Here is a 24,240-nt window from a genome sequence, read left to right on the forward strand (position 1 = left end):
TGGGATTAAAGAATATGCCACAGGGCCCAGCTTTTATTAGTTGAAACAGAGCCTCACTAACTTTTGCCTGGGCAGGTCTCAAACCACCATGTTCTCAATCTCCACCTCCTGAGTAGCTGGGATTACAGGAGTGAGCCATTAAACCCAGCTCTGAGATTTATTGAAGATAGTAGTTTGACTTGGTGGAAATGGCACAGAACTTTGGTCATCTTTGTCTTTTTGACTTTGCAATTTGTTATCTTAAAAGAACTCTTCATGTGAAGTCTGGTACACAGTAAGCTGTAGATAATGATGAGATGATGATGATTTTTGGCGCTGAATTGTTAGGAAGTCATTTGCCTTTGAAAACCTTAATTGCTCTGTTTGCAAAGGGAAGTGAATGCTAATAATGCCTTTATGCCGACTTCACATTCTTACTTTGTAAGAATCAAACAAGATTGTGCTTGTAGAAACACTTTGTAAAGAGAAAAGTAGATGTGTTAGATATAACTATTAGTTGGTTTTTCCCCCTTTTGCTGCAGAATAAGTTCTTGCACATAAATGTCCTGGAGTCTAGCTCTGATGTGGTTCACAAGGTAGATACACTGTGTGAAAGCCCACCGGAGTATTTTCCAGTTCCCTGGGAGCCTGGGCTTCCTCTGACCCATATCTTCTGCTCTACTCTTCTACTACCACCTCCATAGCATCAGTGAGCTGCCCATCATAGGGAATGTTTAGAAGAGACTTCTTGGCCAAAGAACATATCTTGCAAGTAAATTATTTCTAGCTAAAATCAAAACTGCCAAAGTTAGAGCACATATCACAGTGCTGCATGTAGTCAAAGAAGGTATGATTTCACACAAACTAATCTAATTCTTAGACCTCTCTTTCCCAGAGTGCTTTCTCACTGATGTCAGAGGCATCCCTGTGGAAGGGACAGATGAGACTAGGACCCACTCCCACAAAAGAAAACAGGCTAAATTCAGGAGGTGTAGGTCTTCACTTGGATGACTGCCAAAACAATCTCAAGGGAAATTTACAGCCCTATTTGGCTTGTCAGGGGACTGACTGTGTCTATATTTTGCCCAAGCTGGTGACAGCTGTATTTTAGGGGGCAAGAAGCTATACCAGTGTTATCTTCAAAGCTGAACATAGGAACATTCCAAGATGGCAGCTAGAGGGAGGAAGCAGAAAGCGAGCTTCCTATAGTGAAATCTTGGAGAGACGCTGGAGACACACTTTGCAGGCAAAACCACCGAGAAGAGGCAAAACGTTGACCCCTCCACACCTCCAGCTGGCGCAGAGAATCTCCACTTCATGTTAAACGGAGAAACCAGGAGGGCCCCCGGGCCGCCAGTCGCCCGCACCCAGACGGCTTGGGAAGACACAGACAAGTTTTGTTCTACTTTATGTGTCTCCTTTGATGAGACAACTACAGAACAACATCTGAGACACCATCTCCAGGATTGGAGGCTGAGACAGACACCAAAATTAAGACTGAAACTTCATTGCACTTGAACTTGGAGGTCTTTTTTTTTATTTTCTATTTTTCACTTTGTTTTATTTTATTTATATATACATATTTATTTCATTTACTTATTTTTTTATTTTTATTCTTATCTTTATTCTTTTTATTTTTTATTTTCAGTCCTCTCTCTGTCTCTCTAATGCCTGTTCAGCTTACTGTCGATTAGTACACTAACGCTCCCTGTTTATATCTTTGAAACTTTTTTATTTGATTCTTTCTTTTGTTTTTTCCTACTTGTCTGTTTATTTGTTTTTCCCTTTTTCTTTAACTTCTTTGCTTTCCATCTCCTACACCCTTCCATTCTAAATATCACCATTGTTATTATTACAACCTAGAAAATACTTAATTGCACACAGTACAGAGACAGTAACAACACCAAGGGCAATGACGGGAAGACAGAAAAAACAGGGAAAACAGTTTCCCCACAACAAAAAATTAGTACAGGAACCAGAGGGAAATGAAGAAAACACATATATTAACTCCAGCACAGTGGTTGTGGGAGACTTTAACACCCCATTATCATTGATAGATAGGTCATCCAAACAAAAAATCAATAAAGAAATCCTAGATCTAAAATATACAGCAGATCAAATGGACCTAGTTGATGTCTACAGAACATTTCATCCAACTTCTACACAATATACATTCTTCTCAGCAGCCCATGGAAACTTCTCCAAAATAGATCATATCCTAGGGCACAAAGCAAGCCTCAGCAAGTACAAGAAAATAGAAATTATACCATGCATTCTATCTGATCACAATGCAATAAAACTGGAACTCAAGAACAAAAGTAAAGACAAAAAACATGCAAACAACTGAAAACTGAATAACTCATTGCAATGGGTCATTGATGAAATAAAGAGGAAATTAAAAAGTTCCTGGAAGTCAATGAAAATGAAACACACCTACCGGAACCTATGGGACATAGCAAAGGCAGTCCTGAGAGGAAAGTTTATAGCCATGAGTGCATATATTAAAAAGACTAAAAGATCCCAAATCAATGACCTAATGATACATCTCAAACTCCTAGGAAAACAAGAACAAGCAAATCCCAAAACAAATAGGAGGAGAGAAATAATAAAAATTAGAGCTAAAATCAATGAAATAGAAACCAAAAAAACTATACAAAAAATTAATGAAACAAAAAGTTGGTTCTTTGAAAAAATAAACAAGATTGACAGACCCCTGGCAAACCTGACTAAAATGAGGAGAGAAAAAAACCCAAATTAATAGAATCAGGAATGCAAAAAGGGAGATAACAACAAACACCATGGAAGTCCAGGAAATCATCAGAGACTACTTTGAGAACCTATATTCAAATAAATTAGAAAACCTTAAAGAAATGGACAGATTTCTAGATATATATGATCATCCAAATTGAACCAAGAGGAAATTAATCACCTGAATAGATCTATAACACAAAATGAAATTGAAGCAGCAATCAAGAGTCTCCTCAAAAAGAAAAGTCCAGGACCTGATGGATTCTCTGCTGAATTCTATCAGACCTTTAAAGAAGAACTGATACCAACACTCCTTAAACTGTTCCATGAAATAGAAAGGGAAGGAAAACTGCCTAACACATTTTATGAAGCCAGTATTACACTTATTACAAAACTAGGCAAAGACACCTCCAAAAAGAAGAACTATAGGCCAATTTCCTTAATGAACATTGATGCAAAAATCCTCAACAAAATAATGGCAAACTGAACTAAACAACACATCAGAAAGATTATTCACCACAACCAAGAAGGCTTCATCCCATGAATGCAGGGGTGGTTCAACATATGAAAATCAATAAACGTAATAAACCACGTTAACAGAAGCAAAGACAAAAACCACTTGATCATCTCAATAGATGCAGAAAAAGCCTTTGATAAGATCTAACACCATTTCATGATAAAAGCTCTAAGAAAACTAGGAATAGAAGGAAAGCACCTCAACATTATAAAGGCTATATATGACAAACCTACAGTCAGCATTATACTTAATGGAGAAAAACTGAAACCATTCCCTCTAAAATCAGGAACCAGACAAGGATGCCCACTATCTCCACTCCTATTCAACATAGTATTGGAATTCCTAGCCAGAGCAATTAGGTAAGAAGAAGCAATAAAAGGAATACAAATAGGTAAAGAAACTGTCAAAATATCCCTATTTGCAGATGACATGATCCTAAACCTTAAAGACCCAAAAAATTCTACTCAGAAGCTTCTAGACATCATCAATAGCTACAGCAAGGTAGCAGGATATAAAATCAGCATAGAAAAATCATTAGCATTTCTATACACTAATAATGAGCAAACTGAAAAAGAATGTATGAAAACAATTCCATTTACAATAGCCTCAAAAAAAATCAAATACCTAGGTGTAAACCTAACAAAAGATGTGAAAGACCTCTACAAGGAAACTATAAAACTTCTGAAGAAAGAGATTGAGGAAGACCATAGAAGGTGGAGAGATCTCCCATGCTCATGGATTGGTAGAATCAACATAGTAAAAATGTCTATACTCCCAAAAGTAATCTACATGTTTAGTGCAATTCCCATCAAAATTCCAATGACATTCATTAAAGAGATTGAAAAATCTACCATTAAATTTATATGGAAACACAAGAGGCCACGAATAGCCAAGGCAATACTCAGTCAAAAGAACAATGCAGGAGGTATCACAATACCTGACTTCAAACTATATTACAAAGCTATAACGACAAAAAACAGCACGGTACTGGCACAAAAACAGACATAAAGACCAGTGGAACAGAATAGAGGACGCAGATATGAAGCCACACAACTATAACCAACTTGTCTTTGACAAAAGAGCTAAAAATATACGATGGAGAAATAGCAGCCTCTTCAACAAAAACTGCTGGGAAAACTGGTTAGCATTCTGCAAAAAACTGAAACTAGATCCATGTATATCACCTTATACTAATATTAACTCAAAATGGTCAAGGATCTTAATATCAGACCACAAACTCTAAAGTTGATACAGGAAAGAGTAGGAAATACTCTGGAGTTAGTAGGTATAGGTAAGAACTTTCTCAATGGAACCCCAGCAGCACAGCAACTAAGAGATAGCATAGATAAATGGGATCTCATAAAACTAAAAAGCTTCTGTTCATCAAAAGAAATGGTCTCTAAACTGAAGAGAACATCAACAGAGCGGGAGAAAAATATTTGCCAGCTACACATCAGACAAAGGACTGATAACCAGAATATACAGGGAACTTAAAAAACTAAATTCTCCCAAAACTAATGAACCAATAAAGAAATGGGCAAGTGACCTAAACAGAACTTTCTCAAAAGAAGAAATTCAAATGGCCAGAAAACACATGAAAAAATAGTCACCATCTCTAGCAATAAAGGAAATGCAAATAAAACCACACTAAGATTTCACCTCACCCCTGTTAGAATAGCCATCATTAGCAACACCACCAACAACAGGTGTTGGTGAGGATGTGGGGAAAATGGAACCCTCTTACACTGTTGGTGGGAATGTAGGCTAGTACAACCACTCTGGAAAAAAATTAAAAGCTACTTAAAAAGCTAAACATTGATCTACCATTTGATCCAGCAATACCACTCTTGGGGATATACCCCAAAAGACTGTGACACAGGTTACTCCAGAGGCACCTGCACACCCATGCTTATTGTGGCACTATTCACAACAGCCAAGTTATGGAAACAGCCAAGATGCCCCACCACTGATGAATGGATTAAGAAAATGTGGTATCTATACACAATGGAATTTTATGCAGCCATGAAGAAGAACGAAATGTTATCATTCGCTGGTAAATGGATGGAATTGGAAAACATCATTCTGAGTGAGGTTAGCCTGGCCCAAAAGACCAAAAATCATATGTTCTCCCTCATATGCGGACATTAGATAAAGGGCAAACACAACAAGGGGATTGGACTTTGAGCACAAGATAAAAGCGAGAGCACACAAGGGAGGGGTGAGGGTAGGTGAGACACCTAAAAAATTAGTTAGCATTTGTTGCCCTCAATGCAGAGAAACTAAAGCAGATACCTGAAAAGCAACTGAAGCCAATAGGAGAAGGGGACTGGAACTAGAGAAAAGGTTAGATCAAAAAGAATTAACCTAGAATGTAACAGACACACACAGGAAATTAATGTGAGTCAACTCCCTGTATAGCTATCCTTATCTCAACTAGCAGAAACCCTTGTTCCTTCCTATCATTGCTTATACTCTCTCTTCAGCAAAATTAGAAATAAGGGCAAAATAGTTTCTGCAGAGTATTGAGGGGGTGAGAGGGAGATGTAAGGGGCAGAGTGGGTAGTAAGGGAGGGGGTAGGGACATGGGGAGAAATGACCCAAGCCTTGTATGCACATATGAATAATAAAACAATAAAAAAAAGCTGAACATAGGTGATAATTAATGTCACCAACATGCCTAAGTTGCAAATCAGGAAAGGATTGAGAAATTATTCAGAAATGGCTATGTTTTTTTCAGCAAGGCTGTCTGTCATTACCTGAAATCATGTCAGAAGATAAAAATAATAAAGGGACACAGATCAGAGAACAATATAAAATCAGCACAATATAAAGTGAAATTTCTAAAAAAGATTCTGACTGTGCTTATGTTGGCAAAATTATAATAGAAAGTTTTAAAACTTTCTATTTTTTGTCTGCTGGCACACAAAATGTAGCAGAAAAAATGTTTCTTAAATTTTAAAACTCAAAGTTTGAATTATGTATTTTAATGTATTCAATATATTATAAGATGCCACAATGTACCCTTACCCAGCACAACAATAAAACAAAATTTTAAAAAGAGGAAACCAAGCATCTCTGCTCTTAATGGAATAGGAGCAGCTTGCAGTTATGACCAGACTCCTGAAATAGTCACTGTCAAGGAGAAAAGATTAAAAGAATTTTGATAGACATCCTCTATTGTGAAGCAAATGAGCCCTACCCAAAAGGTCGCTTCATTCAAGGACCAGATGCATTTGCGGAAAATCTGAGCTGGTCTTTCTTCCAATATTCTTCTTCTCAGACTCTGAATACTTTCTCTATATGAGACAGACAACTGAGGCAATTATTGTTCGGACTCTGCCTCGTGGATTTGTCACATGAGGAAGCTGGACTCTGGGAGCTCCATGAGGTTCTCATCCAGACCTTTGCACAAATCCATAGACTGTCTTCCAAGGATGAGTTCCTGAAAAGTTTTTCTACTTTTACCCTCTTTTACTTGATAATTAAATGACATATCTTTAATCAATTATATACATTAGCTATGTGTGAACAGCTATTGCAGACCCTTGGCAGAAGCCTTGATTTACAAATGACTGTGCTGAGAGACTTGTGAAACGTCTGGTAACAGAAGCAATGTTGAGAAAGTCTAAGGAGCATGTGAAATCTCAGAGGGGCTGAAGAAAGCAACCCTCTCTCAACCAACAATAATAGGTAAACTTTATTAATAATTTGGATATCTGCATTGAGAGATTTGCATGGATTGCCTTATTCAATTCTCACAACAATTGCAATAAGATAATTGTTATTTTTATTCCTGTGTTACAAATGAGGAAACATAGTGAGAGTTTAAGTGCCTTGTCCAGGCAAGACCTCATCTCTACTTAGTAGTGAAATTAAGACCTAAACCCAGGAAGAGTGGATTAGAAAGCTCGCAGATCAGTTTACACAACCCTGTGCAACATGCTTTTGTTGGTCCAATATTTGGCTCTATTTTGTGTTCCTCCCCTGTTTCTCCTTTCCTATCACCTATTTTCAGTACCTTGATTGTATGTATTTTATATGCCCCCTTATTCTTTCTCCTTAGTCAGGTCAGTTCAATAACAAAATGACAGTTGAAATTTTTTTCCCAAACTTCCCAGCTTTCTGTCTCTGTGACAAAGGAAGAAAGGTTTATTTTGACTCACAGATTTAGAGGTTTCAATCTCTGATCTGTAGCCCTATTGTTTTTAGGATTGTGGTGAAACAGAGCATCATGGTGGGAGTTTATGACAGAAGAAAGCTATTCACCTCTTGAGGACTAGGAAGCAAAGAGAAGGAGAACAAGGGGCCAGGAGCCCACTATCCCTTTCTAAGGCACACCTCCAGTGACCTAACTTCCTTCCACTATGCAACATCTTAAAGGTTTCCCCCCTCTCCCAAAAGGGCCACAGACAAGAGGCCAAGCCTTCAACACATTGCTTTTGGGAGACATTCCAAACCCCTACAGGGGTAGGGATACTAAGGTGGCAGTACAAAGAATTAACTGATGTGGTTGGGACATCATTTACATTGAACAAATAAGTAAACAAATTCGAAAAAATAGGAACCAAGTTTCCTACTGTCAGAAAAGTTATTTAAAATGTGGGTAATGGAAGTCCAGGAAGAATGCTGAGATACTGAATTGAAATTGGAGGTGAAAATAGGGACTCACTGTTTAAGGCTACCTACATACAGAAAAGCATAGAAATAGCTATAAGTGTATATGCATGTATTTATATGCATACTTACATACCCTAGCTCTGGCTATGAAGGAACTCTAGAAATGATGGCACACCAGTCATAAAGAGTACATCAATCACCCAGATCATACATCATTTATTTTTGTTTGGGGATCTTTATTTTTGGTACTACTAAGGATTGGACTCAGGGTCTCACATTTTCCTAAGCAAGAGCTCTACCACTTAAGCCATTCCTCCAATCCTTTTGCTATCAATTTGTTTTCCAGATAGGGTTTCATACTTTTGTCAGCCTCAGACCATGAACCTCCTCCTACTTCCATCTCCTGAATAACTGAGATTACAGGCCTTCACCACCACACCAGCCATATCATGGTTTCTAAATGCCCTTCTCCCCTAAAAGGAACCAGAGATCCTTAGAGAAATGGCTGATTCTAAAAGTGTAGTGAATAAAAATCAAATTGAGCCTAGAGTCACTTTTTATAACAGAAGGAATGCAAGCACTCAAAGAATCATGTGAACATATCAAAGGAGCCAGGAATCAACATGAAGGGGCTCCCAGTGGCTAAATTAGGAACAACTTGAGCATCAAAATAAGCAATGGTGGTAATCAATTACTACCCATAATAAAATAAGAATTCAAGAGTCCTAATGAAACAAATAAATAAAGGAAAAAGCAAATAAATGGAGTAGAGGAGAACTTTTTCTTTACAGAATGTTAATGAGCAAATGTAGAAAATAGGAAATAGAAAATAGCCTTTCTGAAAGTTCTTATAGAGGTGGTGGATGGAGATGGAATCTGTCAATGGATTCCAAATCTAGCAGGTAGAGATTGAATGAGGTACAGAGAATTGACACAATATCGACATTACTCCACCCCAAATACTAATCCATTGCAAAGGAAAAATGGTGACTTTAAGGTGGAGAAATCCCGCAGAGCACAGCATGAGTTAAGTGGTCAATGCAGTAGTGTGGGTTAACACTGCTTGCCCCTGACACGTCAATGATAGCTTGGTCAATGAAGCAAGATTCAAGTCTGGTCATAAGAATGCATCAGGTGAACCAGAATATCATCCTTCCAAGTGTGAGGCTTCTACTTTTAAAAACTATCAAGCACACAAAAGGCAGATAAAGTAGGAATTGTTCCAAAGTAGAGGTGAGAGAGCTAAATACAGGACATTTTCCTGGTTAGAGTCCTGGAAAGAGACACCATAGGGATATTTGGCAAGATCTGAATGGAGTCATAGATTGGATGATTGTGTTGCATCAAACATGGCATGTTTATTTGGACAGGTGTGAGCTGTTTTTATCTGAGAGCATCATTACTTTTAGGGAACTCACATCAGGAGTATCTAAGAGTGATGGCACATCATTTCTGCAATGGTCCAGACCAGGGTGATGATACTGGAGTGCAGGAGAGGAAGCAAGTGTGGTGAAGGGGCTGCATTTGAAGGGTCTGGATAAAGGGGACACAGCAGTTCTGGCTGGCTGGCAACTGTCCTATAAGTCTGAAAAGATTTCAACATAAAATTATTTAAAATTGAAAGTATGTATCTTAACTGTATTGTAGATTTAAATAGTTTGATGGAAAGAAACAAGCTCTGGCAGTTGAGTTGCCTCCTGACACTATTTTAACAAACGCTTTGCTCTGAAGTGATCAGCAGGGCTTAGGCACAGACACCCCACCACACAAAGGAATACTGGCTCAATTTGGTTTTCTGCATTTACCTCTGGACACAGATCTCTAACTTTGAGTCAAGTGATGTGTCTAGTTCTGAAAAACAATGAGAAAATAGTAATCTTCTGTTTTTAAAAAAACACTTTTTCTATGAAAACACTGCCTTCATAGGAAGCAGTTTAGGTGATGCCATCACAAAAACATATAAACTAGTGGCATAGAACACAAAAAACACCTCTTCATGACAAGTCAATGTGGAATTTAATCATGACAAGAGAAACCACTGTCGAAAGACACTGTGCAAACTGCTGCTCCCGTGGACAATGACAAATTTGACAGTGGTATCTCTAGATGCTCTTGTTCTATGTCATTTATTTATGATGCTATAATTGTTGAGCTATAATTTATTCATGTTTCATTAATTTATTCATTCTTTCATTCAGCAAAAATTTAGCAAATTGCTACTTGCTATGAAGGAGTTAAGTTACATCACCTCAAAATATGCCCTTCGGGCATGTCACCTACTAAATTCAAAGGCCCTTGAAATAGATGCAAGGTCACTCTGACCTTTGCGCTATTTCTTAAATGCAGGGAATGAAATTCCCACATGAAAGATGTGCTCCCTATACTCAAAGGAGCACAACATTTTTATCATCGAGACTAAAAACTAAAGCCAAGGAAATCTGTACAAATAACCCTTGTTACCTTCCACTTATCTTCCCGGCCACTCCTGGCCAGTTAACCACCTTGCCCAAGCCCCTCACCTTGTCACACTTCCACAACTTTCCTCTCTTTGCCCAATTCGCTAAGTGTCCAACTCCAACTGTGTTTCTGATCTTTCATTTCCTCATGAAGCTCTCAGAAGGCTGAGGTGGGAAGATCATAAGTTACATAGTGGGACCCTGACTCAAAACTAAATACAAAACAAATGAAGCTCGTTGAGTTACAAAGATGCCTGGAACACCTTGTCTGGCTGGTGAACTCTGTCAAGTTGCTAATCAGCTCACCTCAAAATATGCCCATTATGTTCACACAGTGTACTCTCATATATGTGTACTCAGAGGAGAAAAAAACAATGATATTAATATCTTGGATTGTGAGATTTGAAAATTACTGGAGACTTCTTGAGATCTGAATGGATATGGAGACTCTGTTAAAAAGAGATAGCTAGATCATGAAATAATCTTTGTCTAGTATTAGTAAAAGCACACACTTATTTTTGATGTTTGCTTTTTTAGTTTCTCAATCCCATGGGTAAGAAAAGAGTGCAGCATTAAAAAAAAAAAGATATATCAGTACCATGCATCAACATGATGCATTTAATTTTATAAACAAGGAAAAATTGCCTACAGCAGTGTCCCACCTCCACAATCCACAGTGCCAGTCCCCCATCCCTCCTGACCCCCTTACACCCGCTACAACAAGGATACAGACCAGCTCACCCCTCTGCATATACTTGTAATTAGACAGAGGAGATAAAAACAATGGCATTTGGTACCTCAGACTGCAAGAATTGCAAGGCACTAGAGACTTCTTGGGACCTCAGCGTATTTAGAAAATGACATTGTTCGCCACTTTTATGCCCATCAATATATTACTTGACATGGCAAAAAGGACTGTGTTGATGTAATTAACACGAATTCGTTTACCTTAAAATAGGGATGGCAGCCCAAAGTAACCACTTGAGTTTTTAGAAGCAGAAGAAGAGGTTGGAGAGGTTTGAAACACAAGGAGGGTTTGATGCATCATTGCAAGCTTGAAGATGGAGGAAAGCAACATGTCAAAGAGTTGGGACCTTGGTCCAACTGCAAGGATCTAAAGTCTACCAACAAGCTGAATGAGCTTAGAAATTAGTTCTTCCCCAGTGCCTCCAGAAAAGCATGCGTACCTACTAGCATCTTCATATGGCCTTATGAGACTCCAAGCAGAGAAAACAGCCATGTGTGTGTCTTAATCAGCTTAATCCATTACCATAGTAAAGTACCTGACATAATCAAATTATAACAGAGAATACTTATTTTGGTTCACAGCTTCAGAGGCTTTATTCTATGGCCAGTTGGCTGGAGGCTTTTGGGCCTGTAATAAGACAGTACATCCTGGTGGGAGTGTGTAGCACAGCAAAGCTAGTCATTTCAGGGTAACTTGGAAGCAAAGAGAGAAGGACAGGGGCGGGAGTCCCAATATTCCCTAAAAGGGCACTCCCCAAATAACCTAACTTCCTTCTACTAGGTCCTGCCTCTCAAAGCTCTCACCTCCCAATACCTCCTCAGACTGGGGACCAAACCTTTAGCACATGGGCCTTTGATGGACGCTTTTCCAAACCATAGTACCACGCCAGATTTCTGACTTAAAGAACTGTGAGATAATAATTAAGTGGTACTTTAAGTCACTAAGTACATGATAATTTGTTACACACTAATAGAAAGTGAATGTTTTGTGTATTGAGGTTGACATCTTATGTAGTAAACAGTAATGAAATGGTTATGATAGAGGCCTAAAAACCTGATCATATTCTTCTCCTTCTGCATAAAACTATCAACATTCAGAAAAAGTTGATGTGATAAAGAAAATGCTGTGGTCCACTGATGTATACTCTTCCTGTGTACACATTTCCTAGCTGCTCACACATGTAGAGTAGGCCATGGGTCTGAGTTCCAGTCAAAGGAATGTGGGCAAAGAGACAAATGTAGTTTTAGGCCTGGCCCAAAACTGTCTTGTGCCATCTGCCATTTTTTTCTCTCCACCTTTTTTTTTCTTTTATTCATATATGCATACAATATTTGGGCCATTTTTCCCCCTTCCCCCGCTAAACCCCTCACTACCAGGCAGAAACTATTTTGCTCTTATCTCTAATTTTGTTGAAGAGAGAGTATAAGCAATAATAGGAAGGACCAAGGGTTTTTGCTAGTTGAGATAAGGATAGCTATACAGGGAGTTGGCTCACATTAATTTCCTGTGCATGTGTGTTACCTTCTAAGTTAATTCTTCTTGAACTAACCTTTTCTCTAGTTCCTGGTCCCCTTCTCCTATTGGCCTCAGTTGCTTTAAAGTACCTGCATTAGTTTCTCTGCCTTGAGGGCAACAAATGTTATCTAGTTTGGGGGTGTCTTGATTTTTTTAATCCATTCATCAGTAGTGGGGCATCTTGGCTGTTTCCATAACTTGGTTATTGTGAATAGTGCTGCAATAAATATGGGTGTGCAAGTGCCTCTGGAGTAACCTGTGTCACATTCTTTTGTATATATCCCCAAGAGTGGTATTGCTGGATCATATGATAGATCTATGTTTAGATTTTTAAGAAGCCTCCAAATTTTTTTCCAGAGTGGTTGTACTAGTTTGCATTCCCACCAGCAGTTTCCCCACATCCTCGCCAACACCTGTTGTTAGTGGTGTTGCTCATGATGGCAATTCTAACAGGGGTGAGGTTGAATCTTAGTGTGGTTTTAATTTGTATTTCCTTTATGGCTAGAGATGGTGAGCATTCTTTCATGTGTTTTTTTGGCCATTTGAATTTCTTCTTTTACGATGGAGAAAAGACAGCCTCTTCAACAAAAACTGCTGGGAAAACTGGTTAGCAGTCTACAAAAAACTGAAACTAGATCCATGTTTATCACCATATACCAAAATTAACTCAAAATGGATCAAGGATCTTAATGTAAGACCTCAAACTCTAAAGTTGGTACAGGAAAGAGTAGGAAATACTCTGGAACTAATAGGTATAGGCAAGGACTTTCTCAATGGAACCCCAGCAGCTCAGCAACTAAGAGATAGCATAGATAAATGGGACTTCATAAAACTAAAATCTTCTGCTCTACAAAAGAAATGGTCTCTAAACTGAAGAGAACACCCACAGAGTGGGAGAAAATATTTGCCAGCTACACATCAGACAAAGGACTGATAATCAGAATATATAGGGAACTTAAAAAACTAAATTCTCCCAAAATTCATGAACCAATAAAGAAATGGGCAAATGAACTAAACAGAACTTTCTCTCCACCTTTAATGGACCAAATCTTTATGTCTCCCTGCCAAAATTCATATATGAAAATCCGAATCCCATTGCGAAGGTATGTGAAGGGGGCATTTGTCAGAAGTGATTAGGGTATAAGAGTAGTTGTACCCAGAGAGAGCTCTCTTACCACCTTTGAAAGAAAACCCTCACCAGAACCCAACTGTGCTGGCACCTTGGTTTCAAACCTTTCACTTTCCAGATCTACAAGGAATAAATTGTTCTATTGTTTGTAAGCCACCCAGTCTATGGCACTTTGTTATAACAGACAAAACAGATTAACATGCTGTAAGAAATCGATGAAAGCAGACCCCAAAGGTGGAAGGCCCAGCATATGGATACAAACTTGATGATTTGCTCACTCTACCAATATATCAAATAAGGAAGTGTATTTAATACCAAATTAATTAATATTATCTCATTTAAAGATGACAGTTTTCTTCAAGAAAGGAGAGTTGGCAACTCTCTATGATACGTATTTATCACACTGTTCTTATCTCTTTGCATTTGATTTCATTTTCTATTATTGATACCTTTATCATGGACTGGCACTAATTTGAAGACATGCTTTGGAGAACCACTATATGAGGTAGACACCTCAAATGACCACTTCTGAGGACAGAGCTCTTGGACATTTGTCAAATCTCTATGAAGATAAATAAGTCTAAGGCATAGTTTCCACCAGTATTGTCCCCTTCCAGAACTCAGGGAGGGGCCCTGGCACCACATTCAGGTGGTGTTTTTTTATGTTGTTTTGTGAAATCTGCAAAAGTAAGATAATTTGATCACAATCATAGTGGCTATCTCTCTCTCCATTCTGACTTCCTCTTATACACCTTGATGATGTAGTGACCACTGGCACTTTTGGAACTGGGCATATGTGCAAAGTGAAATGGCTTATGGTCACTTCCACTTTAGCTGTACCAGGGTAAAAACTGCTTCCAGGAATATCCTTACTACCTGCACCAACTCACCTGCCATCACAAGCAGCTCAAGAAATGATCACTTCATATAGCAATCAGCACTGGGAACAGGTGGATGGCCAAGGAGAAACAAGGTAAGAAATGCGTGGGGACATAAGTTCATCATAAAAATGCTCCCAACTTCAGAAATAGTCATGGGCCATTCAGTTCCCATCTGTGCCTTGTCAAAACTGAAGTTCTCAGGCTAGGGTTGCAGCTCAATGGGAAAGCACTTGGAGAGTATTGCAAGCCCTGAGTTCCATCCCCAAAACTGCAAAACAAAGTGAAATTAAACAAATCCTGTGTTCTCTCCTGTCAATTATATAATCAGTGATGCAGCACAATTTTAAAGACTCCGGACATTTTTTTTTTCATAAAAATGGCATACTTAATAAAACCCACTACAATTTGACAAGATGTTTAGGAATTTTTTTTAATGTTGAGAAATTACAAATGTCTAATTTGGTCTTGTGTGAAGCAAAGCTCCTTTGTAATTCAGATTTCTTTATTAGATACCTGAGAACAAGTTTAAATAAAAATTAATTGAATATGAAAACAAAAGAAATAAATATGGGAACAAAATAAATTAAAATTAAGCTACTGTTGTAAAGGGAAATGTGAAACCATTTTCGATCATACCAAAATCAATAATTCATTAAGAGAAAAAAACTCTCAATTTATTTTTAAAAATTTTAATTAACATATATTAATAGTATAGGAGGTTTTATGATGATAATTGCATAAATGCATATAATGTAGTTTGAGCAAATTCACCCCTCTATTATATTAATTTAACTCCCCCCACTTCTCTCCTCTTTCTCAAACAGTGTTTGGTGAGTTTTTTTGTGTTTTTGAGCTTAGTTTATCTTGCTCAACATGATGGTCTCCAGTTCCGTCCATTTTTCTGGAAATGATGTGATTTCATTTATCTTTATGGCTAATACTAACATATATAGTATACATGCCATATTTTCTTTATCCGTCTATTGATTGTTGGATATCTCAGCTGATTCCATTGCTGGGCTACTATGAACAGAGCTGCAATAAGCATGGGTATACAGGTATCTTTCTTGTATATTGATTTGTGCTCCTTGGGACACATGCCCAAGAGTGGTAAGGTGGGGTCATAGGTAGGTCTTGTTTTAGTTTCTTGAGGAACTTCCATACTGATTTCCATAATGGTTGCACCAGTTTACTTTCTCACCAACACTGCCTAAGAGTTCCTTTTTCCCTGAATCCTTTTCCCCTGTTCTTTGGTTTCTTAATGATTGCTGTTCTAAGTGGGGTGAGATGGAATCTTAGTGTAGTTCTTACACTACACTAAGGATGTTGTAAATTTCTTCATATATTTATTAGCCTTTTGAACTTCCGCAGAGAACTGTTCAATTAACTTGACCATTCATCAATTGAATTTTTTTTTGCTGTTTATTATTTTGAATACTTTGTATGTTCTGGATATTAATCTTTTATCCATTGAATGGCTGGTGAGGTTTTTCTCCCACTCTGTGGGTTGTCTCTTGATTCTGGTAATTGTTTCCTTTGATTTGCAGAAACTTGAATTTGATGCAGTTCTGTTTGTCAACTCTTGCTCTTATTCTCTGGGCAACTGGAGTCCTATTCATAAAATAATTACCTATGTCTATATCTTCCAGAGTTCTCCCTATTTATTCCTGTTCAGGTTTCAAAGTTGAGGTCTTACATTAAGATATTTGATCCATTTGGAATTTATTTTTGTACAAGGTGAGAGATAGAGGCTTAGTTCCAGTCTTCTGCAAATAGATAACCAGTTTTCCCAGCACCATGTTGAAGAGGCTGCCTTTTCTCCAGGGTATGTTTTTGGCTCCTTTCTCAAAAATCAGATGGCTATAGCTGTGCGAGTTTATTTCTGGGTCTTATATTCTGTTCTATCGTTCTTCACGTCTATTTTTGTGCCAGTACCATACTGTTTTGTTATTATGGCTCTATAGTAGTGTGATACTTCCAGCTTTGTTCTTTTTGCTCAAGATTACTTTTGCTTTTTGAAGTCTTTTGTGCTTCTTTGTGAATTTTAGGATTGATTTTTCTATTTCTGCAAAGAATGTCATTGGGACTTTGATGGGCATTGTATTGAATCTGTAAATTGCTTTTGGTAGTATAGCCATTTTCATGATATTAATTCTTCCTATCCATGAACATGGGAGGTCAGAAAATGACAAGTTTTAAATAAAAGTAGCTATTATAGACATGGATTGCTTGAAAATCCAATGAGGAGTGAATCATCAGAAAAATGTTTCCAGTTTTCCTTCTTTGTAGTGCAAACCAATATAATGAAACCAGTGACATTAAATTCAGTTAAGATATAAATGTCTCTTTAAGATCAGTCACTATACAGAGAAATTTATAGCATACTGAAATCTTGCAGCTCACTGAAAGATTTTATCTTCAGATAAAAGAGACATGGGAGGTGGTTTTCCAAATCTGACATTGTTGTGGACTGAATTGTCTCCCTCCAAAATTAATGTGTCAACGTCCTACCCCCAGTACCTAACTCCCAGGGACTGTATTTGGAGATAAGGCCTTTAAAAGGGGTAATTAAGTTAAAATGGAATCATTAGGGAAGATCCTAATTCAGTATGACCCGCGTCCTTATAAGAAGAGTAGATTCAAACACAAACAACAGGGACAGAAGGATGACCTTGTAAGGACTCCTAGAGGGATCACCTGTGAATGAAGGAGAGGAGTCTTAAACACCAAACCTGCTGACTCCTTGATCTTGGATTTCTGGATTCCAGAATTGAGAAAAGATAAGTTTCCATTGTTTGAGTCATCCAGTCTATAATATATTGTTATGGAAACCCTAGAAAAATAGTTCATCGACAATCCAAAGAATTGACACAACATTTAGAATAATGAGCAATGAAGCTGGAAGAAATATCTCAATTATTATTAGTAAAAACTAAACTTCAATCAACCATGCTAAACCAAAGACTCAACAATTGTTCTATTTGCTCCAAATATAAATCAAAGAGTATCAGTCTAACAAATATAAAACAGCAAGTGTTAAAAAGCTGTGAAAGGAGTTAATTAGTAAAATATTATGTTATTATATTTGTGAAATTTGTCAGTTTTTTAGATTAATGATTTGTTGGGGTTGAGTTCCTCATTTTACAAAAATACTTAATTTATCTACTTGTGTATTTTTTTCTTTAAAACACAAAATTTTAAAAGTTTTGGGCCCCACAAAACCTAGATCCACCCCAGCATTCACTTATCTCACTTCTCAGTGACAAATGAACCTGCTGTTCTTGTCACTCCCCCAATCCAACTGTTGTCGCAGATCTGTCGAGTGAGTTTCAGAAGCTTGCCTGCAGCTCCCTGGATATTCTGACTTAATAGGTCCTATGTGAGACCAGAGCATCTGTACTATTGAAAAGTTCTACAAGTAAGTCTCATGTTCAGCCCAAGTGAAAAGCCTCCATTCTGTGATGCCAGAGGTGCTACTCTTGGGGTCACCTGCTTATCAAAGGCTGGGCCATCACTCATGTAGAGTTATGAAGTCACGTCAGGGGCCCCAGTCAGCATTTTCCTATTAGAACAGGCTAGGTTAGCATGCATCACAGGTTAATTCCGTGGTCACAGTTTCCACGCCTTAATGTCAAGACCAGATTCCCTGGAACCATGTTAAGTCAAAAAAGAATGACCTGGTGTTTCAGAGGAAGCAGCTTACCTTACTTATACCCTAAAGGATAACTTTGTTATGAGACTTGGAAAGTTCTGAATAGAGAAGTCATGAGCTTACAAACATTTTGGGGGAGAGACAGTGTTTTATGAGTGCGTGCATGCATGTGTGTGTGTGTGTGTTTCAAATTCTAGAAATACTAGAATTGTTGTAAAGGAAAGACAACTGTGTATATATATATATATATATACAGTTTTGCTATGGAATATGGTGGGGAATGGAAATTGGATAAGTTTCCTTCATGCAGGCAAGAGTTTCTATCTGTGTATTTTAGAAGGAAGTAATAGCCACAGAGGGAAAAAAAAAAAAAACACTATAAAAGCAAACAGTGTAACCATGTACAGGGAAAAGCCTGAGTTCTTTCTTCTCAAAATAAATGCTTAAGTTATGCTGTCTGGGAAGTGTACTGAAAGGGTAATGCACTTCTACCTGGATGTCTTTGTTTCCCGAAGTGTCTAAAAATAAAAGAACAGATTGCATGTGACATTCAGATTTTGTCCTCAACTAACCCTGGAATGTTTTCATGTAGAACCTGCTGCACCTTCATTTGGGCAGCAATGAATCATCTTTTCTTCTAGAACTCATGAGCTGATAATTTAAAGAGACAAATTTTCCAAAGCATTTTTAACAAGAGCATTAAAATGATAGGCCAGTAAAAACTTCTATCCTTTTCTGAGAGACAGTTCTAATTCCATTACTGTTGAGTGAGGTTAGAACATTGTTCTATTTATTAAGAATGGAGTAAAGCCATAGACTCAGAAGTCAGACGGCCTGGGTAAAAGTCCAGCACTGGATTTATCAGCTGTGTGAACCTGTACCTTACTTCCCCATTTTGTCTGTGAAGATACTAATGAGTAAACCCATCATAAATTGAAAACAGCATAAGTCAAAATTGCATTTAGTATACCTAGCCTACTGAACACCATAGCCTGGGCTACCCAACTTAAATGTGCTCAGAACACTTTCATTAGCCTTCAGCAAGGCAGAATCATCCAACACACAGACTGTTTTTGTTAATAAGTGTTGAATATCCCATGTAATTTATTAAATACTTAGATTAAACACACATACACATACACACACACACACACTGGGTACACAGTGCATTGTAGTGAATTGGTCGTTTGCCCTTGTCATATGTGGCTGACCATGGGATATGCTTACTGCCACAGCCCAAAATCAATAAAAAGAACTGTACCATATTCCACTATCCCAGGAAAGAATTACAATCAAAACTGGGAAATGTGATTTCTACTGAATGTATATTACATTCCTCCCATTGTAAATTTGGGGGCCGTCCATTAACATAACTCACTTCACTGCTGGCTGTCCTTGTCATCATCTCTCCACTTCATATTTTGTCGTAACAGTTAGCATCATCTAAAAAAATGTTATATTAGTTCTGTGAGGACAGAGACTCAGCCAGTTTTCTTTGCTCTCTGTCCTTAGTGCTATCTCATGTAAGAGGAACTCCATAATTAAGTGTTCAATGGCTGAATGATCAAATAAAAAGCCTTTTTAAAATTTATTTTATCTATGTAACAGAGTTCTACTGTGGGATTTGGATAGTGGAGGTTACTTAAACCAGAGCTCAAAATAATAAACTACTTAAAATGACTGTCATTCAGGCATCCTTAGGCGTCTCTGTTTTCCAACCTCCTGGAATGTCTCCTACAGGGAATTTTTCACGAACTTTTCTCCTTAGGCCACTCTTGTGATTTTCCTGGGATTTCTTTCTCTTTCTCTTTCAGACCCCATCCTATCTTTCTTCTGTCTCAGGCCTATGCCTTTTCCTTCTCCCAATGTTGATTCAACTAGAAACTTCTTTGCATAATCAAAAACCCAGTAGTTGTGTATCTCCTGCCAAGTGCCTAAAATTTGATAAGTCATAATGCTTGATGACCCAGTCTCATCTTCAGCCATGGCCTTCTCTTAGCTTTTATTTATTAACTTTTTACTTATTCTTTAAATAATAAATACCTGTGTATACACTGACCACCATGAAAATGAGAACAGCCACAGTTTCTAACATCTACCTGCATTTATCCTCACTGTCCTGACCCTGCCTCCCTCCACAGCAAGTAACCACTACCTTGCAATTGCTTTTATTCTTCCCTTTGCTTTTTAGATCTACAGTTTTACCACAATACAAATATTTCAGAGAGCGTATTTGGAAGTTTCAGTTATTTGTAACTTTTTAAACAGGGTATTATGCTATATGTAATCTTTGAGGTCTTACGTTTTACTTAAATTATATTTCTAGAATTCTTTTATATTTGTTTCTTTTATTTTCAGTAAGATATTTAATTCTATGAATCTACTATAATTTATCTGTTCTGATCTTACTGATTTTTAGGAAAAATTTGTATTTTTTTCTAAGGTGTTTCTATTTCTAGTAAGAGTACTTCTGTAGAAACTCTTGTATATGTCTCTAGTATACGTGCATAAGGGTTTTATTGAGTACAGACATGCCTAAGACTAGAATTACTCATCATTGAGCGTTATCAATCTACAACTTCAAGACACAATGCCATATTGTTTTCCAAAACGGTTGTACCAATTTATACTCCCACCAGCAATGCATCAGCTAATATGTTGATCCACATCCTCTCCAATATTTGGAGGTATTAGAATTAATTGGGTTTTCAATAGTATCTCTTTATGGTCTTGATCATTGTGGATTCATTTCCCTTGTCACTAATGAAATTCAACATCTCTCCTTATATTTATTGACTATTTTATCTACCTCTTCTATGAAATATCTGTTCCTGCTGTTGACCATTTCTTAATTTGTTTGTACAATGATTTCTTTTCTGGCAGTACTAGGATTTGAACTCAAGGCCTTGCACTTGCTAGGCAGATGCTCTACCACTTGAGTCACGTCCCCATCCTTCTTTTGATTTTTAGTTACTTTCAGGTCGTACCTCATGTTTTTGCCCAGGGCCAGCCTCAGACCACACCCTCCCACCTACAGCTTCCCTCGTAGTTTGGACCACGGGTGTGAGCCCCCATGCCGACTTTGTTGCTTTTTGCCCTAGCTGGTCCCAAACTGTGATCCTCCCAATCTCTACATCCTAGATAGCTGAGATTATAGATATGATCACTATGCCTGATCTATATAATCATTTATTAGCTTACATATGTCCTTTATATAGTCCTGCTACAAATTTTTTAAGGATATCTCTTAATATGCAGAAATTTTTAATTTTAATATATCAAACATATTGTATGAGAGTCATCTGCTGTTATAGAAGCTCCAGGATAAAGGATGCTAAGAAGGGAAACCTCTCCCACAGGTAAAGTTTCAGGCTGTGTGCCTGCTTATCCACCCTGTGTGGCAAGGGAAGTGGACCACAGCTAGAATGCACACTGACTTATGGACAGGGGCAAATGATTGACCAGCTGGTCAAGGCCTGGACTTGTTTCCTAGAGCTGCCATTCAGATTGCCACAAGTGGAGAAGCTTCAGTTTCCCCTGCACTTGGAGTTCAGGGGTCTGGAAGTCTGAAACAAAGGGGATGACAGGGCTGGTTTTCTGGAGCTGAAGAAGAAAGCATCCTGTGGCCCGCTCCTAGTTTCCAGTGCTTCCCAGATATCCCTGCCACTGTAGACTTGTAGACTCAGCATCCATACTCCATCCCTGTGGTTACAGCATCTTCTCTCTGTGTCCTCTCCTCTTCTTATAAGAGCACCAGTCGTTGGATTTCAGGGTTGCTGTAAATCCAGGACAATTGCATCTCAAGATACTTAACTGAATATACCTACAAAGAGACCGTCTCCAAGTAAGACCATGTTCTGAGGTTCCAGGTACATAGGAATTTGGGAGGGGCCCCAGTATAAGCACCTACAGGGGCCTCAAAGGGAAAAGATTGGAGCAACAGGACAAAAGATATCTTGGAAATCGGTGTGTAGTTGGATACTAGACAGCATACATGAAACAGGAAGTGTTTCACCACACAGGTTAACACCCAGCAAGAAGAGCCAACGTGGCAGGGACCCCCAACACCAAGCAAACAAAATGACTCAGCCAGACAAGATGACGTCAGCCTCTGCCATCAGCAAGCCATTGCTAGCACTAGGTCAAGAGGATAAAGTAGCCACTCGGGTGGGAGAGAAATTGTTCTTGTGTCCAACCTAGGCTTCCATTCACTGAGCCTGATTTAGTTGCTGGTCCTGCAAGAGATTCAACCTGCAAGCCAAAAAAGATCATTACTGACTGCTCTGTGTAGCATCATATCCTTCTTCCACTTGCTTCCCTCACTTAGTATTAATTTGTGGAAATTTCTTCAAAGTGTTATTTTTAATGCCTACATAATATTCCATCACATCGTTTCAAAGCTTTTCCTGCTATGGCTTCCTTTCACAGTGCAACATCATATAAAATCCTTCTTTTGGTTGGAAAATTGGACATATTGCCAACAGCAATAGACCATGAGGACACCTGAGAAGACTGTCTGGCTTGTCTCCCCACAGACAACCCACTTCCTCTCTTCCTGCTCTCAGTTCACATCACATGTCGAAATTTAACACTTCAGAGAAGAGCCAAACTTCTGTGATCGGTAAGTTTAGTGCTGGAAATGGAGTTACAGTTTTTAAAATCTGTTTCTGGCTATAAGCTAATAAAGCTCCTGTTCTCTTAAATAAATGATAAAAGCAGAGAAGGTCTTTGAAGAACTTTCCAGGAGACTTGGCAGTAAGATAATAATGTTGAAAGAGCTACAGAAACATTCTCAGAGTCACTGTAAGTCAAAGAAAGGTCAAAAGCAATACCCAAAAATCTCATGTGAAAGTTTATTTAGGTCCTTTGGGAGATAGCCATGTATGCACAAAACTTTCTTTTTTCATTTTATTTTTAAATTAGCAAACATTGATAATATCAGGGGATTTCACTGTGATAATTGCATATGTACACATTCACCCTTTTATTACATTCCTATTTCCATTTCAAGAGAGAGAGATCCTCTTCATCCCTCAACAAATCTTTCTCAATGGTAAGTTATCAATGGAGGTCTGAAGTGAAAAGGGAACAACTTTCCAGTTGTTCCTGGACCACAGCAGCTGCTGCAGGATGTCCTTATATGGCATCTGTTTCCTGTTGTCCTGGAGTGAAGTCTGCGGACACACTAGGGCAAGTGGTACTTGCCATTTCCTGGAAGATGACCACAGGGCTGACTCTGTCATTACTTGGAGGCCCTGCCTAGTTTACAGCAGTAATCAGGCCTCAGTCACCGGATGGAGAGAGGATCTGGGGCTCTGGAGAGACAGGCTGGACGTGGAGAGGGAGCAGGCCACACTGCACTTGTGCGAGTAAACAGATCCTATCAGCATTTGGTGACCATTTTGCAGTTCAAAATATCAGAAATTTCATGGAAGCAAGTAAAGACTTCTTGAACATTTACAGATGTGGTTTATATTGGCTACCAATCCTGTGTTAGTCTAAGCTAAATAGTTTGGTAGTTATTTCATGCCTATCAAGATTGCAAGTCAAAAAAAATCACTATTTGGAAAGAGTCCGTGATGTGGTGAATTTAATCAAAGCACATTATATGCACATATGGAAATATCACAATGAAACTGCTCTGTATAATTAATATATGCTAATAAAAAGAGAAAAAAATACTCCTTGGGCTAAGGCGGATTCTCAGCAGTAAAGCACTTGCCTAGCATGAACAAGGCCCTAGTTCAATCCCTAGCACCACAAAAAATAAATAAACAAATAAATAAGCAATCACTTCTATACCAGCTTACTGCCACTTTTAAATTATGTATGTAATATACAATTTATTTATATATATAATATATATATATGGAAATATCACAAAGAAGCCCTCTGTGTAACTATCGTAAACTAACCAAAAAGATCTTTTTTTAACAAAACAGGAAGGTAAAAATGGTCCTGTCCAGGGGTGAGTACCAGTGGGAATTGGGGAGAGCAT

The sequence above is a fragment of the Castor canadensis genome, chromosome 9, assembly GCF_047511655.1.
Source record: "Castor canadensis chromosome 9, mCasCan1.hap1v2, whole genome shotgun sequence".
In the NCBI taxonomy this organism is placed as follows: Eukaryota; Metazoa; Chordata; class Mammalia; order Rodentia; family Castoridae; genus Castor; species Castor canadensis.